The 15,745-nt window shown below is 42.4% G+C and overlaps 1 protein-coding gene across 6 annotated transcripts in view; it reads right to left on the bottom strand.

Moving 5' to 3' along the window:
- The window catches only part of MAPK10 (mitogen-activated protein kinase 10), a 305,526-nt gene extending 290,729 nt beyond the window's left edge, over positions 1-14,797 (bottom strand). For 2 of the 6 annotated variants that reach the window (XM_042469418.1, XM_042469420.1), the window contains exons 1-2: positions 14,242-14,797; positions 5,851-5,981 (exon numbers count right to left, since the gene is read on the bottom strand). The gene's annotated coding sequence lies outside the window, so the exon portion shown is untranslated. Of the gene's footprint in view, positions 1-5,850; positions 5,982-13,961; positions 14,030-14,241 lie in introns of those variants that run through there. The other 4 variants (XM_042469416.1, XM_042469425.1, XM_042469419.1 and 1 more) reach the window with 3 other exon arrangements.
- Positions 14,798-15,745: the final 948 nt, after the last annotated feature.

The following is a 15,745-nucleotide window of genomic DNA, read 5'->3' as shown; positions in this document are numbered from 1 at the left end:
AGCTGTCAAACACACAGGGTTCCTGCTTGGTCTCTCACAATCTTGCACATATTTTAAATGTATTAAAACTGTAACAAAAGCCTATTAAAGCTTGTTAGAAGAAATATGGAAACAGCCCTAGAAGATCTACAGCTTATCTTGAGACAGTGGTTCTCACACTCTGGTCCTCTAGATGTTTTGGATTTCATTTCCCAGAAAGTTCTGCCATTGTAACCAATGCTCAGAAATTCAGAGAGTTGAAGCCCCAAATATCTGGAGCATAAGATGTTGAGAAATATGGTCCTGGAATACTTGAAGCATCATAGATATATAGCTTTAGGGTCAAACTAGATGTGAAATTGATTACACAAATACACTTCACATATCTGCTGTTATTTTTAAATCAATAGCAGCTGTGGAGTAAGGAGAGAGCTAAAGATAAGTTTAACTCTTGATCTTGTGGTCACAGTCATGATTTCCCCCCACAAAAAATGCCCCTCTGAGGTGGTACTTGCATTGGGAGGATAAGCTTCCACTGGCATCAATGAGATGTTAATATGAGCTTTAGAGAAGCAGGGCTGGCCCAAGATATTTTATTGATTGTGGAAAAAATTAAGATGATAATCCCATTTGATATACAAATTGCAGCTCCACAGGCAAGTTGATGAGACTGGTAAGGGGACAGTGTTTTCCACTGAATTTAAAAGTAACAGGGTTTTCATGGCCTCACTCCTCCAATACCTTGCAGCCACCTCTCAATATCTGCCATCGTGGTGGCTATACAGACAGCCCCTTTTTGACCTGGATGGAGGCCATAGGAACCGCATGGCCTCCAAAAGGAGCAAAAAGAAGTCCTGAAAAGGTGATTTTTTTTTTTGCATCCCAGAAGGGGCGCCATAGGCACGCTTACAAGCCATGATGACACCCCTTGTGTGCAGCACTGTTTAGGTGCTGCGCACGATGGGCATCATAATGGTGCACACCATCTAGATGAGCATGTACCAAGATGGCGCCTGGCAAGGGTTTGGAGCATCCTGACGTTCCACCCTCCCCATGCCTACAGGCAGGCACAAGGTGCCAGTCTGTAGAGCCCCAAAGTCAGTGTTCTCATTGCACTTAATGATAGGCCAGCATTGGGAGTAAGTGATTTTTGTTGACATGCTGCTATTTACATATGAAAAATGTTTATGCTTACTGCATGCACACAATTAATGTTTCATCCAATTTGATTTTTATATACCACTTTAGAATGGCCAAAGCATTTCACAGCTGTGAAATCAGTAATCTTTACAACCTTGTAACACAGGTCACTAGAATGATAGGGAAAAGAACACAGGGGGGAGACAAGACAAACACAACATATTCTACAGCAACAGTCAAGATGTTTGATTAGCAGAATTGCCAGTCTTATTACTTTTAGCGGTCACTTGAATCAGGAAAATCTATCCTCTCCAAAACAACTAACATCAGAATAATGCTAAGTAATGCCCTTTCCATTAGGAGGAACTTTCTGACAGTAAAGGCTGTTCGACAGTGGAACACACTACCTCAGAGACCTTGAAGGTCTTTAAACAGAGGCTTGATGGCCATCTATTTGGGATGTTTAGATTGAGATTTCCTGCATGGCAGGGATTGGACTGGATAGCCCTTGTGGTCTCTTCCAGCTCTACAATTCTATGATTTATATACTGCCTTTCTCCCAATACAAGACCTAAGGCAGCTTACAAGAAATTAAAACACAGAGGAACAAAGGGCAGGGCTCTGTACATGTGTGAAAGACAGAATTTTAGCAGGTGTTACTTGTCATGCAAGATTCACCTGATGAAATTCCCCCTTCTTCAGAAACTTTAAAGTCAGAGGAGCCCTTTCCAAATTTTTTTATGAGGCACCCCTAGTTCCATGGTTAGGGGGTTATTAAGCAAAGAAAGTAGTACATGCTGCATTCTACCATTATATGTTGTTGTTGTTGTGTGCCTTCAAGTTGTTTCCAACTTATGATAACCCTAAGGCAAACCTATCATATAGTTTCTTGGCAAGATTTGTTCAGAGGAGGTTTATCATTGCCTTTCTCTGAGGCTGAGAGTATGTGACTTGCCCAAGGTCACCCAGTGGGTTTCATGGTTGAGCTGGGAATTTCACCCTGGTCTCCAGATCCATAGTCCAATAGTTAAACCACTATGCCATGCTGGCCATATGTATATGTAGCTGTACATTGGACTCATGCCTGATATGTCATCAACAGGATGCCAGCCAATATGTACGATATACACTGTATGTAATATATAATAGACATTACATACAGTTCCTTTGTTTAGGCCTGATTCTTCTACCAATCAATTTTGATACATGAACTGACATTACACAGACTGCAGTGGCCATCTCCATCAGTAGATTTTGGGCACTATGAAAGGGCAGTCCCTTGTTTGTTATTTTATTTGTTATTTTATTTTTACTTGCAGTTATAAATGGAGGTGCTGAAGGCATTTTTTTGCCTCCTCGGTTTGGTTTGGTTACTATGCACCCTGACTCAGTTTGAGGGGAGCTTTATTTGCTGTTCCACCTCAGGCAGCAGAATTCCTTGAGCTGGCCCTGTCACATTTCTATGTTTATAAGAGAGAAAGTGGGGGGATGCCTTTTATATTGGTTTTTTTTCTCTTCTTCTGGCCTCTGCAATGACTGTTGTTCTCTCAGTCTCCCTCCCTCCAACTCACTGACTCTCAAATAGAAAAACTCTTGAGCCTTTCTTCATCAGGAAGACACTACAGTCTCTAGATCATTTTTTAATGAAATTACAGTGAAAATCCTACATGACAGACTTAAAATAACAGAGTGGTCATGTTGGAGTTTAAAAAAGAGGGACACATGCCTTTGAAAGGATGGTTTCAATGGAATCTACCTAGGAGATATCACAGCTTGTGGTAGTCCTTCATCTACAATAAAACATTAAAAGGAATCTATTTTATAGCTCTTTTAAGACTGGCCTGCTTGTGAACAAATCCCTAAAGGTAGTCCTAAATCCACCCCCACCCCCCCAAAAAAGTTGAATTTATCCATTAAAATCCATTTTTATTCATCTAGCTAAATAAAGAAATGACATTTATCAAGCAGATAATTCAGGAACAGAATACAGATGAACAGTATACCCATTATTAATGGAATGTTTCCATACTACAGGACATTTCTAAAAAGAGCTATAGAAGTGCATTAAATATCCTTAAAATCCAGAGAGTGCATTAAAATACAGATTAGAGTTTGGTAGCTGTCACAGGCATTTCCTTATCTTGATACTGTAGCTCCTCTACTGTAGAGCTTAGAATAAGAGCATAATAAAAATGGGTGAGAGAGAAAGAGAGAGAACTGGTAGAAGTCTACCAAATTATGCAAGTTGTGGAGAAAGCAAACAGGAACAAGTGTCTCCCTCTTTCATTATACTAGAATGAATGGGGTCATCTGCTGAACAGTAGGAGATTCATGATGAGTATGGGCAAGTCACAGTCTCTCAACCTCTAAGGCAAATTCACTCTGGCAAATTCACTCTGAAGAAACCTGCCAAGAAAACATCATGAGAGGTTCATCTTAGGGTTGCCGTAAGTTGGAAATGACTTGAAGGCACACAGCAGCAACAATAGAATGTACTTCATCTCTTACATCAACTTAGTGCCACATGCTGTACTGGTGGCTACCAATTCAAACAGCTTTACAATAGAGGCAAATTAATTCATGGAAAATAAAATCATTAGTGACAGCTGTTCATCATGCCTCCATGTTTCCTCTCCAAGTGTTAGAAGCAGGATGCCTCTCAATATCAGTTGCTCAGGAATATCGATGGAGAACACCTTCATGCCCATGCCTATATATGCAATACCCATGGGCATCTGATTGGGTACTGGAGGAAGAGGATACTGGAATAAATGAGACATTTGTTCTAATTGTTCTAACTGAGCAGATCTCTTCTTACATTGTAAGTCAAGATGGATAGTATATATTTTTCCAGATGTTGTTGGACTACTACTCTTGTCATTTCTCACCATTACTTTGGCTGGCTAATGATGATAGGAGTTGCAGTCCCACAACATCTGAAGGGCCAGAAGTTGTCTGACCCTTTTCTAACTGAAAGTTGGATAGAACCTTGTTCTTCACTTGTTCATGACCCTGGGTGACTTGCAACTAAACATTAGCATCAAGTATTTGTAAATTAATATCACTGTTCTCCTTGCTATACTCTTGTAATCAGATTCATTATTATATGACTATTTAACAGGCCTGTCTATTGTGCCTTGCATCTGAAATCCAAAACATGCCATGGTAAAAGAGAAAGTAAAGAAGATGGTGGTAGGAGTAACATTGTGTGGGTATGTGTTCACTTCACTTACGTGTGCAAGTTTTTTTTCTGTACAGGATTAGAATCATGAGGTTAAGCTAAAAGCTTAATAGAAAATCCTGGTTTGGAGAAGAAATTGAAGAGCCAGAGCAGATTAAGACATTTTGCCACATGAGACAAAGAACAAAATGGTGGCTCCATAGACAAAACTGACCAGACTGGCCCTTGAACAATACTTGCAAGAAAAACCCAATGCAATATTGTGAAGAACTTTATACAGTGTTCATAATACCTGTGATCTATTGAGTGAACATAGCCTACCATAGTGGACATAGTCATCTATTTTGGGAACAGAACATACGTTTCCTTTTACCAAATCAGGCAATCAATCAATCAATCTAGCCTAGAGGTGGGCAACCGTGGTCCTCCTTATGATTTTATACCTGAACTTCTATACTCCCTCCACACTGGCTATGCTGGCTTCAGTCTGATGGAAGTTGTGGGGAAAAGAACTGGAGGGCCACAATGTCCACTCTGTGCCTAGCCCAATGTTATCTGCTCTGAATACCGGTAGACTGCCAGGATTTCTGTTGGGAAATGTTTCCAGGCTTACTAGCTGACATCCTCCAACCCATTGGAGTTTGGTTCTAGGATCCCCCACAGATACTAAAATCCATGGATGCTCAAGTCTTATTATACACAATGGGGGAGTAAAATGGTGTCCCTTATAAAAAATGGCAAAATCTAGGTTTGCTTTTTTGGATTTTTTAAAAATACTTTTTGTATAATAAGATTTTAGTTGTACTTTATTTTAATTTATTGTAAGCAGCCTTGGGTCTTGTGCTAGGAAATAGGCAAAATAAAATAATAGACAGCAGCATTTGAACCTGAAAGGAATGGAATATGATACTTAGGAACATCCTGACAGTAGGAACTATTTGACAGTGGAATATGTTCTCTCAGAGTGTGGTGGAGTCTCCTTTGGAGGTTTTTAAACAGAGGCTGGATGGTTATCTGTTGGGGTGCTTTAATTGTGTGTTCCTGCATGGCAGGGGGCTGGACTGTATGGCCCTTGGGGTCTCTTCCAACTCTAGGATTCTGTGATTCTATGTCTGTGTAGATAATGAAGAGATAATGGAAAGAGATTGGATGGCCCTTGTGGTCTCTTTAAACTCTGGTTCTATGATTGGTGAAAGTAGGGAGCCTTGAACATTGGACTATGACCACAGGGTGACCTTGTGGGAATTTGGGACATAATGTGGATATTTTAATATGTTGTGAGCCGCTTGGATTGTCTCGTCACAGAAAAGTGGGATAAAAATAGAAGTTTTATTATTATTTATTTCTGCAAGTCACACATTCTCAGCCTCAAAGAATGGCAATGTCAAGCCACTTCTGAAGAAACTTGCCAAAAAACCCCTGTGATAAAGTTTGCCTTAAGGCTACCATATGTTAGAAATGACTTGAAGGCAAACATCATAACATAAATGCCTTTCTTTTTCTCTTTGATCTTATCTTTCTATTGTGCAGAGATAATAATACTGACCTACCTTATAGTGACCCTTTTAAGGATTAGTATGGTTATGTATATCAGAGATGGGGAACCTGTGGTCCTCTAGATATTGTCAGGCTGCAGCTCCCATCATCTCTATCCAGCACAGCCAATGGTGAGGGATTATACCTAGGCAATGAGGAAATCAGAATAGTTAAAGATTTTCCATACCCTGGATCAAACATTGATCCAAAAGGAGACTACAGTCAGAAAATAAAAAGACTAGGAATGGAAAGGGCAGCCATGAAAGAACTACAAAAGATCCTAAAGAGTAAAGATGTACAAGTGAGCACTAAAATTAAAATCATCCAAGCCATTGTATTCTCCATCACCATGTACAGATGTGAGAGCTGGACAGTGAAGAAAGCAGGTAAGAAGAAAATCAGGTCATTTGAGAAGTGGTGCTGGAGAGAGTGCTGAGGAAACTGGATAGCCAAAAAGACTAATGGGTCCTTGAACAGATCAAGCCTGAACTCTGCCTGGAAATCAAGATAATCAAACTAAGACTGCCATACTTTGGCTACATCATGAAAAGACATGACTCATTCAAAGACAACAATGCTAGGAAATGTAAAAAGCAATAGAAAGAGTGGAAGACCACAGGCCAGATGGCTAGACTCAATTAGGGAGGTCAGAGATCTGAATCTACAGAACAACTCCAAGCCCTCCTGTCCTCCACTGCTCTGCTTAGGTTCTGTTATATGTTGTTCTTGTTAGCTACCCTCCAGCTACCCTTGACTCATAGCAACAACATCTGGAGGACCACACATTCTTCATCATTGATATATGCATGAACTGGGATACATATTCTGTATTATTTACAGAAGGGCCATCACTTCTTTAACCAGTTTCAAAACGGAGTTGAAGACCATCCTGTTCAGAGAAGCGTTCCCAGGCATTGCATGATTGTCACTTGCTACTTGATGTTCTTTTGTTGCCTGTTTTATTGAATCATTTCCTGTATTGCTATGTATTTTATATGTATTATCCTATTATTTCTTAGATTGTACGCCATAGGCAGGTTTACTCTTTTATATTTATTGTTTTTATGTACAGCGCTGTGCAAATCTACAGTGCTATATAAATAAAGAATAATAATAATAATATTTATAATAAATTCAATGCTTAATATGATCTGGAAAAGCAAAATTAAATTATTTTGTTCTGCAAAGACAAATGGCTCTTGCTTGAAGAACAATGAAAATTTATGAAAGTAAAGCCAAAATATAGGACAGAGTGTTTTACTAAAAATCATCTCCTGCCTTCTGGTTCTGAAGAGGCTACAAAAACAGCCTTTGGTATCCTCAGTTATTCTTGAGGACATCTTGTGCTTGGGAGGAGGTTTTATTTGTTTCTGCTTCTTCATTACAACATAATTTATATAACTCTAAAATAGTTTCCCCAGAAGTCTCTATCTTTGTAGATGTTACCACAGTAAACAGCTACAAAAAAAGTCTTTGCAGCAAAGATGGTCTCATTTTTATTAGAATGAAATCCCAGCCACTTTTCAAGTTTTTTTAAGTGAACCTGCCAGGACAAATGCTGAATGTAAGAGGGGAAAAGAAACTCAACAGCAATTACTTCTGAAGATGATGCCAAGAGAATGGTATTAGAAGGTCTATGCTGTTGTCTCATTACTTGGGCTAAGCAGGCCTCAGCTAGGCCAGCACCCAGATGGAAGGGAACCCATTTGCAATTGCTTGTTATTCTGGCTCAGTGAAATAGCTCATCTTTCCTTCCCTCCCGTTACCCCCAATGACTCAAGAAAGCTGTAAGAATGTCATCCAAACATCAATTTCTACTGATGTCACGTACACCAGGCCTTCTATAAAGCCAAAAAATATTACAGGAATATGCAGTGTTTTAATGTCAGCTTCTCCCCAATTTTCTAAGGCTCAAGGCAGTTAACAATAGTTTAAGAAATAAATGAAGAGAGTTGGATTGATAGACAGATATGCCACATTAATTTAGCCTACTTAAACAATTAAAAAGGAGGGTTTAACATATTTGTTTGTTGTTGTTGTTGCTACTGTTATGTTCCCTCAAGTCCTTTCCAACATACAGGAACCCTAAGGCAAATCTATCATGGGGGTTTCTTGGCAAGGTTTGTTCAGAGCCTGTTTGCCATTGCTTTCCTCTGGGGCTGAGAGAGTGTCACTTGCTCAAGGTCACCCAGTGCATTTCTATGGCTGAGCAGGAATTCAAACCCTGATCTCCAGTGTCTTGGTTCAACACTTTATTATATATATGTTACATTTATATCCCATCATTTCTTCTCAGGGTGATATACAGGAAACATGTGACTCATGTGGTCCTCTATATGTTGTTGAACTACAGTTCCTAAGAGTACTAGCCAGCACAGCCAATGGTGAGGAATGCTGCAAGTTGCAGTCCAGCACCATCTGGAGAGCTGTGCAACTCCCACCACCAGGTACATGATCTTTTTCATTGTTATCCCCACAACTGTATAAGGGAAGTTAAGCTGAAACATAGTCAGTGACCCAAGATTTTCAAAGTAAAAACTCTAAAATGGGTTTTGTGTTCTTCTGAGAATATTTTTTTCCTGCCTGCTAACTGAATAGCACAATCTCATGTTTACTCAGAAATAAGTCTGACTTTGATCAAACAGAGCTTCATTCCCTTCTAAGCATATCTGTAATTTCAGTCTGGAACTACAACATTACATATACTTAACCTGGGATTAAGAACCATTGATAGTGAGCCAGCATGGTACAGTGGTTTAAGTGTTGAATTAGGACTCTGAAGACCAGGGTTCAGATCTCCACTCAGCCATGGAAACCCACTGGGTGACCTTGGAACAGTCGCTCTCTCTTAGCCTGAGAGGAAGGCAGTGAAAACCTGCCTCCAAATTAATCTTGCCAAGACAACCCTAAAATATGATTGCTATAATTCAAGTTGACTTAGAGGCACCACTGCCTCTAAGTCAACAATAACATGCATCACTGAATACAGTCAAGACTTAATATAGAGAGGATTGTACTGCAGTCATATTTATGTGGGAAAAGCCCTACTTAACACAGTGGAACTCACGTCCATTGAAGATTGCTCATTATAAACAAGCAGCCATCTTACATAAAACTCAGTCACTGGGGCATCTAACTCCAGCACTGTAAACTCCATTTGGAAAACATTTTATTGTTCTTGTTGTTGTATGCCTTCAAGACATGTTCAGCTGATGCTGACCCTAAGGTAACCCTATCATGGTGTTTTCTTGGCAAAATTTGTTGCTTTGGTCATGCAGTGGGTTTCCATGTCTGAGCAGGAATTTACTGGCCTACTCCAAGGCGACAACAGTTCCCCAAGGCCTTTTCCAGCCTTGCAATTGTTTTACAAGCAGATCATCATTATTTCCAAGAAATGGCCTTGGGGTTGCATATGGCTCCCAGGCCACTTTTTGTCCACACACCACTTTAGGGGAAGACCCTGGGCTGTGCACCGACTCTCCCACTAAGCTATTGTGCCTCCTACACAAACAAACTACAAAATATCTGTGATATCAGGCCAGTGGCTTCCATATCAGAGGTGGAATGAATCAATTCTATTTTAGTTCAGTCTGTAAAACACCTATCCATGGTGCTGAACCTGTTCTGGGTGATGTTTAGCACTGTCGACAGCTCTTTTTAAAACCTGGAATGCAACCTGGATTCACTGTGCCCCTGCCCCAACAGGATATTGACAGCTGTCTAAATAATGTTATAGTATGGTGGCTAATTGATGTATCATATTTATAGCCCATCCTTCCTCCAAACTGTTCAGAGCAAGTATTTTATTCCATTTCCTCCCCCACAAATCTGAGGGACAGATAACAAAGCCAGGCATATAGCTTTTGGGCTGAGTAAATACTTGATCTCCAGGCTGTTTGAGTCCAGTATATCTTTTCAATACACACTCTTTTCAGTACACGGTGGATTATGCATCCACCAGGACTAGTCCAAGACATTTTGTTTCCTGAGGCAAAATGCAAGATGCTCTCCCAACTGCATGTACAGAGGGTGATTTAGACCTGCAGTTCAATCATAATTCTACACTGATGATGGCTGAGCGTCTCCCATTGCACTTGAGGTATCAGGCTAATTTAGATATTTACCTGGGGCATCAGGCTCCAGAACACATTGTATGGCACAGAGGAATATGTGGGCCTTAGATATACTAGACCCAAGAAGCATTTGTAGAATGTCCCTCTCCTTGTAGGCCCACTTGGCACCTACATTATTGTCATTCTGATGCCAAGTGAAAACTTGGTTGCATACAAAGATTTTGGGACCCAACTTGTTTTCATAGAATCATACAGCTGACAGGGACTTCATAGGCCAAGTCTAACCCCCTGCTCAATACAGGAACTCCAGCTACAGCATCCCTAGAAGGCAACCTTCCAGCCTCTTTTTGAAGGCTTTCCGAGAAAGTGATCCAACTTTTTGGTAATTGGTTCCATCATTGAATCATTCTTACCATGAAGAAGTTCTTTCTAATGATCAACCAAAATTTAACCTCCTGTATCCCTCTATGGACAAAGTGCTTGTATCCATAGATGAATTCATAAGAATCCCTGCACTGAGAAAGGGGTTGGCCTATGAAGTCCCTGTTAGCTGCATGATTCTATGAAATCAGATTCTATTAAGTCTCAAAAACAAGCAACCATGTTTTCACTTGGCATCAGAATGTAGGTGCCAAGTGGGCCTCCACGGAGAGGCATCCTATAACAAGAATGCCACAGGAGAAAGGCCCAAATATTCCTCTCTGCCATACATGTTACACAGATCTACACATGCAATGGTTTTGAATTGTTTTAAAGTATCTTAACTGGTTTTAATGTGTCTTTAAACTTCTTATATTGTTTAAAATGTGTTTAGCCCTTTAAAATCATTTTATTATTTATACTGTTTCAAACTGATTGTGCTGATTTGACCAGACCAGTGATTTTTAGATAGAGGGCAGGATACAAAGATTTAAATCAATCAATAAATAAATCCGTGAAGTCCAGGAGCTGAAGCCTGGAGGCTGACATTGCTGCTCCCCAGCATATACCACCTGAAGAGATTGACTCATTCTGCCTTATAGTAGCATTGACCCTAGCATTCTTTGCTGTGTTGTGCTATGACTGTTTATTTCTCCATCCAACACCATGCTTCTTTGAAAGGTTAATATTTTTTAAAGCAAGGTAGCCAAAATAAGAAACAAAACCTATAAAAATCTATGATCTTTGATATTAGTCCAGCCCCACACGCACCTATACACATAGAACACTTCCAGTTCTAAATGTGAGTTTGCAGCAATTTTGCCTTCCAGTCATTGACCCCCTATGCTAGGAAGCCATTAAATAACAGTTACAGATGTGCCAGCAAAACACACACATGCTCATCCCTGGGAGCTACTCATAAATAGCTTCTCCCAGTGTACACATATGTACACATATCCCTCAAGCAACAAGAGGAGACCACTGGGTTACAACAGTCCTCAGGCAGGCTGGCTAAAGGTGGCTAGTATTTGTTTCCATGTTAAAAGATTCCCCAGCTACCCTCTCCCAAATTATACTATCTTGCAAAGCCACCATGTTGTACACCACTACAACCATCAGGGCATTTGCAAAATTCTACAAGCTCTGGAACAGCAAGATAGAATAGGTGTCCATCTGGGAGAAGGGGAGGGAAGGGGGCCGGCTTTTGATTGAATAGCTCAGATCACACCACCTCTGTCATTCATTTGACAATAATGATGGGAGGGGGAGGAAGAGAACAACCAGGCACTCTAAACCAGAAAATGAACGGGTATAATTTAGGGTTGTCAGATGTCCCTTGCTTTATTATTGGCACATAATATCCTATGGGGACAGCCCCTTGCTTCACACCAGCAGCTCTCCCTTACATTCCTTTGTTTTGAAATTTTGATCCAGCAGCTCTATGGATGCTACATTATGGAGCACAAATGGGAATATCAGAAGGGGAAGGAACCCCATGGAAGAGCTGCCAAAGTCAAAGACACATCGCTCATTCTTCCCTCTCCTTCCTCCCCATCAACCGCTTCCAATGTGCCCTAAAGATCTTTTGCTTTGCTTCCACATTCTCATGTCATTGGAAGCAAGCCTGTTTGCATGTGGTTGAGCTCAACACAATCACTGTCTATCTTCCCTGTCAGCAGTTCCCTCTCTCGCTCTCGCTCTCTCTCTCTTCTATCTTTCATATCCCCATCTTTATTGGCCTTGCAGGAGAAGATCAGCAGACTCATACAATCAAAAACAGTGTAAATATTTAGTGGCATTATCATCCACTAGTATCACCCTCTTTCTTTCTTTCTTTCTTTCTTTGGCCATCTTCATTTTCCTCCCCTTAAAAAAATCAAAACAAAATGGAAAGAGACAGGCTTCTGTGTCTGTATACCCTGATGAGCCATCTTTTTACAAGGCACCAGAAAAAGAAATCAACCAGAGAGCCGGATGAGAAGATGGAAAAACTGCATTGGAGAAGAAACGGTGAGGCTATGCAGCAAAAGGCATCCATGTAAACAAGCCTATGGCCGCTGAGAATACAGAAATACAATAAAAAAATAAAATATGTTACAAATGTCAAGGCAAACCCTCTCATGAGGCTGATCTGCAGGATTTTGACCTCCAAGAGACAGGCATACAAACTCTTTGTATCTTTTAATAGGGCCCGCATTGCAGAAGGAAGAAAATGCTATCTGAACAAATTTTTTTGGTCCCATTGTAAGAGCTGAGGCTGTCAGAGAGGCTATTCTGGGAAGACCTACACTGATTTCACTGCAGTCTTTATAAGCATTTGTAGAATGTCCCTTGACAACATACAACACGCTACCCTCCCACCCACTCCCCACTTTTATCTGTTGTCCTAAATTTTAGGTTTATTATTATATATATATATATATATATATATATATATATATATATTTGATAGATCTTCTCTTCACTTTGTGTGCATAGCCTTGTTATGCAAGCCAGCAGGATGTTTATGATAGGAAAGGACTTCCTGGTGACAAAACACTTGGCATTTTCCTTCCCCTTGTTTTCACCTCTGGACCCTCAACCCCTCACACGCAGACACCCAATATACACACACACACACACACACATCCCACCAAGAGAGTTTTCAAGAGAGATACACTTTGGGTTCCTTTTCAGCTCCATCACCATTGGGAAGTGGGGGGGGGGGGGGGATGGGCAGCTGTGAGAATCAAAGGAAAGGGATTTGGGGAAAGCCATCAAATCATCCTCATCATCCTACGATGTGCAAGAGCCCCCTCGCAAAGGGATCTCCTCTCTAGGGCCAGGTCTTCCCCCCCATAAAAAAACAAAACAAAATAAACATGGGAAATCATGAGTGCCACATTTCCTTGCTTTGGACAATGGAAGAGAACACACAGAGAGGAATACATATTATAGTTAGACAGACAAACAGACAAGAGCCCCCTTACAAAGAGATCTCCTCTCTAGGGCCAGGTAAATAAACACAGAAAATCATGGATGCCACCGTTCCTTGCCAAGGACAAGGAGAGGGAGCACACACAGATATATGCTATCTGTCTATCTATCTATCTATCTATCTATCTATCTGCCAGAGCCCCCTTGCAAAGAGCTCTAGGGCCAGGCTTTCAAATAATAATAATAAACACAAACATGGGAAATCATGAGTGCCACAATTCCTTGCAGAGGACAAGGGGAGGGAACACATACAGATAGATAGATAGATAGATAGATAGATAGATAGATAGATAGATATATGCATGCAAGAGCCCCCTTGCAAAGAGTTCTCACCTCTAGGGCCAGGTGTTTAAAAAAACCAAATAAACATGGGAAATTATGGCCGCCACAGTTTCTTACTCAGGGCAAAGGGAGAGGGGGCACACACCGAGGAAGTATATATGCATATATGTGAGTGTGTGTATGTATATGTATATGTATACACACACACACACACACCCAAAACCACAGCAGCAGCAGCAGCAGCAGCCCAGTGTTTACATCCCATTCCAACCTATCGCATGAGGCTCACCCGGGTACAAAAGATTACAAAACCCATCCCCTCCACACCCCTCCCTCAAAAAGAGAGAGAGAGAGAGAAAGGGGAGACTACTAACCCCAAAGGATGCTCTTCCCTTTCCCGGCGCTCCAGCTGCTGCCTCCTGGCTCCTCTGAGCAGTTTACTTCATGAACCTGCCTCCCTCTACACAAACACACACAAACACACACCCGCCCCAGACCCACACCCTCCTCCCCTTTCTTATTTTTAACAGCAATCCATATTCATCCGCCCGCCTCCTCCTCCTCTCACAAAGGCAAAGGGGGAGCAGCAGCAGCAGCAGCAGAGGAAGGGGCTGCTCGCCCATCCCTGCCTCCCTCTCCTCCGGGGCTACCTACCCGATGCCTTGCGGACTAGCCTCTTGCCTCTTGCCACAACGACGCCCACGGCTGGCTGGGACCAGGGCTTTCCCCTCCTGAGGGGCGACCTTAGGGGGCCTTTGGAAAGCGCCCCCCCCCCAGGGCCACGAGCCTGGAAAGGGAAGGAGGGAAGGGCAGGCTGGGGACAGAGAGGAAGGAAAGAAGGAAGGAAGGAAGGAAGGAAGGAAGGAAAGAAGGAAGGAAGGAAGGAAGGGTCTTTCTATTTGAGGAGCCAGGCGAGGGCCAGGCCTTGGGGTGGAGGTTGTGGGCCTTGGGCCTGTGTCTGAGGGAAGGAGGGGCCTTAAGGGTCCAAGCCAGGGAGCCCCTTCTGAGGGGGAAAGCGGGCGCCCACTGGGCCAAAAGAAGGGAGGGAAAAGCAGCCCAAGGTGAGGAAAGGGGGAGCGCAGAAGTGGGAAAGGAGGACGAGAAGAAGAAGAGGAGGAGAAGGGGAAGAGGGGGGCGTCGCGCTGAATCACCCTCCTTGACTGTCTGGAGGGGTTGGAGCCTGGGATGGCGAGGAGGAGGAGGAGGAGGATGCTGGCTGTACCATTGTGGCAAGAAGAGAGAGGGGATATGGGGGGGGGGGGGGCTGCCATGGCAACGGGAAGGAGCCCACGTGACGTCAAAGGCCTGCCAGGGCTGCTCCAGAGGGAGGGAGTCTAATCTGCAGCTTGGGCTCCTGCATCCCTCTCCCTCCCTGGCTCTGCCTCCATCCTCTCTGCTGCTGCAAACAGGGAAGCAGTTGGCCGAGGAAAGAAAAGGGACTGTAAAGCCCAGGCTGAATAAACTGCTGGACTCTCAGGAGGAGGGGGCCTGGGAGGTTCCCGTGGAAATGGAGGGCCTTTGGCGGAATCAAAGGCCTCTAGAGAGCCCTGCTCTCAGCCTTGCAAAGGGATCGTTCTCAACACCTTGGAGACTGTGGTCCAAAACACCCTGCAGAAATAATCCAATTTGAGACTCCTTAACTGCCCTGGTTCTGTGTCAGGGAATCCTGGGAATTGTAGTTTATTGTGGCATCAGAGCTCTCTGACAGAGAAGGCTAAATGTCTCCCAAAACTACAGTTTCCAGAATTCCCTAGCATTGAGCCAGGGCAGTTAAAGCGGTCTCAAACTGGATTATTTCTGCAGTGTGTTTTGGACCTAATGGGAGAGAGAAATTGGGAGCTTGAGCTTGCTTAGGCTGGAGCCTGCTTCTTCAGCTGCCTTTCTTAAGGTGTGTCTAGACTGGAGAGATAATCCAGTTTGATGCCACTTGAACCACCATGCTATGGAATTCTGGGCCTGATAGTTGGTTGTGGCACCAGAGCTTGTCATTGTCTTAGAGGATGGCAATGGCAAACCCCCTCTGAAGAAACTTGTTAAGAAAACCCCACGACAGATTTGCCTTAGGGTCACCCTCAGTTGAAAATGACTCAAAGGCATACAACAACAAATAAAGAGTGATAGGGTCAATTGATGTCTCAGAGCAAGGCATCCAAGGTTG

The sequence above is a fragment of the Sceloporus undulatus genome, chromosome 5, assembly GCF_019175285.1.
Source record: "Sceloporus undulatus isolate JIND9_A2432 ecotype Alabama chromosome 5, SceUnd_v1.1, whole genome shotgun sequence".
Classification (NCBI taxonomy): domain Eukaryota; kingdom Metazoa; phylum Chordata; class Lepidosauria; order Squamata; family Phrynosomatidae; genus Sceloporus; species Sceloporus undulatus.
Note: the sequence above shows the minus strand (reverse complement) of the source record. Positions and strands in the feature narration are given on the sequence as shown.